Source organism: Vombatus ursinus, unplaced genomic scaffold (assembly GCF_900497805.2).
Source record: "Vombatus ursinus unplaced genomic scaffold, bare-nosed wombat genome assembly UNPS02014768.1, whole genome shotgun sequence".
Taxonomy (NCBI): Eukaryota; Metazoa; Chordata; class Mammalia; order Diprotodontia; family Vombatidae; genus Vombatus; species Vombatus ursinus.
The window spans coordinates 8,317,807-8,321,948 of NW_020954546.1; the positions used below are offsets into that span (position 1 = coordinate 8,317,807).

Below are 4,142 nucleotides of genomic sequence, written 5' to 3' on the forward strand. Positions count from 1 at the left end.
TGGAAGTGAATGCAGAAAACTAAAAATAAATAAATTAATAAAAAAAATAAAATTTTGAGTTCCAAATTCTCTCCCTCCTTCCCTCTCTTTCCCCCTCCCTGAGAGTATATGCAATTTGATAAAGGTTTCACATGTACAATTATGCAAAACATTTCATATTAGTCATGTTATGAAAAAACACAGGCCAAAAAAACCCCCACAAAAAATATAAAATGAAAAATATTCTGCTTTGATCTGCATTCAGACTCCATCAGTTCTCTCTCTGGATGTGGAGCGCGTTTTCATCATGAGTCTTTTGGAATTATCTTTGATCATTGTATTACTGAGAAGAGCTAAAGCATTCGCGGTTGTCTATCCTTACAGTATTGCTATTACTGTATACAATGTTCTGTGGTTTTGCTCACTTCACAAAGTATCTTTTTAAAAAATATATATTTTTATTTATTTTATTAAATATTTCCCAATTACATTTTTTAAAACTTTTAACATTCATTTTTAAATTTTGAGTTCCAAATTCTCTCCCACCCTTCTGTCCATTCCCCCCTTGAGAAGGCAAGCAATATGATACTGAATATACATATGAAGTCATACAAAACATATTTCCATATTAGTCATGTTGCAAAAGAAAATACACACACACACATACATGCAAACCAAGAAAAATAAAGTAAAACAAGTCTGCTTCAATCTGCACTCAGAGTTCATTAGTTCTCTCTCTGGAGGTAGCTAGCATTTTTCATCTTGGGTCTTTTGGAATTGTCTTGGATTATTGTCTTAATTAGAGTAGCTAAGTCTTACACGGTTGATCATTGTACAATATTACTGTTACTGTATACAATGTTCTCCTGGTTCTGCTCATTTCACGTTGCATCAGTTCATATAAGTCTTCCCAGGTTTTTCTGAAATCATCCTGCTCATCATTTCTTACAGCACAATAGTATTCTATCAAATACCACAACTTATTACATCCCTTCAGTTTCCAGTTCTTTGCCACCACAAAAAGAACTGCTATAAAGCCTTTTGTACAAATAGGTCCTTTTCCTTTTACCAATTTTTTTGCCGCCATAAAAAGAGCAAAGCAAAATATCTCGATTAAAATCTAGACCCGCACACAGTTAGCTATAAATACTGGCTGGCTTCCATTTCTTGAGTTGCCTTTCTGCTGCCTTGGGGCCTACCCCCACTGCCCTGAACTTGGCCTTTGGACTAGTTGGTGATTTCCAGCCACTAGTTTTTTCTCCATTGTATGGAAGAGTAAGAAAGTTGGTCTTTCCCTGATCTAATCACAGAAAAGGGGTCAGATGAAGAGCTGTTTGACTGTAAAATGTAGCTGGTGATCTCTTCAGGAGACATCATTAGTCCATGGAGGGACTAATGGAGCCCTTCCATGAAATCAAGAATAATGGGTCTTGCCTCAGGGGGACCTCAGTTCACTGAGTCCAGAAGATGAACTCCTAGAGGAGGAGGAGCAGGGAGTGAGACATGGGAGCTGTACAAAGAAGTAGAGGCAGAGGCAAGAGACAAACCAGTGGGAGAGTCTTTGGTCCCTGGAGGAAACTTGTGGGTTTCCTGGAGGGAAGCCATGCGGCACCTGGCCTCTCCAGAGAACAGTGCAGAGCTGGCAGAGATGCCAACAGAGGGAGGGGAAACAGTGATGAGTAGCAAGGGTTTGACAGGTGAGGCAAGCGATTCTGAGAACAACTCCTCCGGGAAAAGGAGGAGACAGTGTGGCACACCGCATGGTTTCTGGACCAATAGGGAGTGACCTGGAGCTGAACAGCCACAAGGGACAGGACTATGATGTAGAGGGTCAAATGGGGACGTTGGGGCCCTTCACCGGTGCTGGGAGTTGTGTGGATAAGGCTGGGCTGGAGGAGAAAGAGGTTGTCTTCCTACAGACCCCAAATGCTTTGCCCTATTGAGGAAACTTCAATACTGATGGAGTATTATCAGCCTGGAATGCTGGACGGGTCTGTAGGGAAAACGAGGTTTGCTGTAAGAGGAGGATCAAGCTGATTTACTTTTCTTTTCTTTTTTCCTTTTCAATTCCTTTATTAGAAATACCAAAAGTTGATTACAATTCCATGGATAGTTTTATGAAGATCACCTGTAGTGATCCTATTACTATTCAGGTCCCAACCACATAAGCAATGTAACCAATGCTTCTTAAATAAAGGAATAATATCACAATTCAAGCAGTGGGTGGCGCGGTGGGGAGAAAGGTGGGCGTGGAGTCAGGAAGATGAATCTTCCTGAGTTCAAATCTGGCCTCAGACACGTACTAGCTGCGTGAAATGACCTGCAAGTCATTTCACCCTGTTTGCCTCAGTTTTCTCATCTGTAAAAATGACCCGGAGAAGGAAATGGCAAACCACTCCAGTATCTCTGCCAAGAAAACCCCAAATGGGGCCATGAAGAGTCAAACATGGCTGAAATGATCCAGCAAAAACATGACAATTCAGGTAAACTGACCTGCAGAAAGCTGAGTCCCAATAATCCCTTAGGCCCTATGCAGAAGTTACTGCCTAATGGTACCCTGAGTTGGGCTAGATTTTAGTTATTTAGAAGAGCCTAGTTAGAGAGTTAGACTGCCTCTGAGGTCCCTTTCCATTTCAGCCCTCTATTTTTTTTTATTTTTAATTAATTAATTTATTTTTAGCTTTCGACATTCATTTCCATAAGCTTTTGAGTTTTCCATTTTCTCCCCTTCTCTTCCCTTCCCTCCCCCTACCCAAGATGGCATTCAGCCTTCTCATTTTACATACAAGGGGGAAAAAAGTAGAAGTACTATCTCTTTTCAAGTCTACTTCCGCAAAGCCAAGCTACAAAGAAGGAACTCCACATGGGAAACCATATTAGCTATTGCTCATTGCAGTTCGTAGCTTTCCAAAGGGCCTGCTCTGAAAAATCAACAAAGGGTACATGTCACCAAATTCGGCATGGCAGATAGGGTCCATACACTTTTTTTTTTTTACAATATTAAACAAAAAAGAAGAGGTCATTCAACCTGGGAAAAAGCATCCTCTGGTCCACAGAACCAGGGAAGTACACAACATCTAACTTGCATTTCTGCTCGGCTATTGCCAGAGGTGGTCAACAGTGTGACCAAATACTGTGGGTGCCAGTGCACAAACACGAAATGGAGAAAGGTGTTTTGTCAGGGATGTCGCATCATGATCTGCAACATGGGGAATTGTGTCTCCCAAAAGTTTGGGACTGATGGCTACCAGTCCCCAATGGCAGAGAGCAGCAGTCCGTGTATGCCTTGGTTAAGGTTTGTGTTGGTTGTGGGTTTAATTTTTTTAAGGTAGATTTCTGAAGAGATGGTCCAGCAATATCAGACGGACTCATGTTCACAAGAATGATTCCTTGTTCACCCACATCAAGCTATATTTCTCATTGGGCTTCTACTTATAATACTCAGTGACAGAGAAGGAGTTTCCCCATTGGCAATGCTCCCATTTGTGGTCACTGTAAAGCTTGTTTTGCCACTCTGTCTCAAAGGTCCCAATGTCAGCGAAAGGAACGCTAATTTGGATGGGTTGTCGATCCCCACGTTTTGCTGGGGCCACACCTCCTGTGTCACATATTCCTGTGTAAACAATTTGGTCCCCATCGAGCTTTTTGGATTTCAGCTCTAATGGGACAAGCACGTTACCAATGGAGATTTCTTCACTTGGAGAGTGGTGGGCTAGGTCTTCACCTCCCCCTGGTAAGAGGAACCAGTGAGTAGTTGGATGGTCCCTCTGACCAAAGAGCTGCTCGAAGAAGACCAGACCGTCATTAGGCTGGGTCTGAAGGGTGATGAAGAGGCACATGAGGTTCGGGAGGTCCTCCATGGCTGAGTCACAGCTTTGGGATTATGTTGTTGGGGTGAGTGGGGGAGAGAGGTGGCTATAACCTAGGAACAAGACCTCAGTTGTTAGGGAGGAAGTGGAGGGAGGGGAAAGAGAAGAAACTGCAGCTATCTCTCAACTGACTTTCTAGCAATCTCTCTCACTGACCCCTCCACCATGCCTCCCTGCCCCTCGCCCAGCTCATCGTCCTATAAGACCCCATCAGCCTTGGGTCTCACACCTCATCACTACCCTCTGCCCCTCTGACTAAAGGGTAGAGCCAGGAACTCCAAAACCTCCATTTAA

The 4,142-nt window shown here is 43.0% G+C and overlaps 1 pseudogene; it reads right to left on the reverse strand.

The window, feature by feature from the left end:
• Positions 1 to 3,353: 3,353 nt before the first annotated feature.
• LOC114042858 lies at positions 3,354 to 3,839 on the reverse strand (annotated as a pseudogene).
• Positions 3,840 to 4,142: the final 303 nt, after the last annotated feature.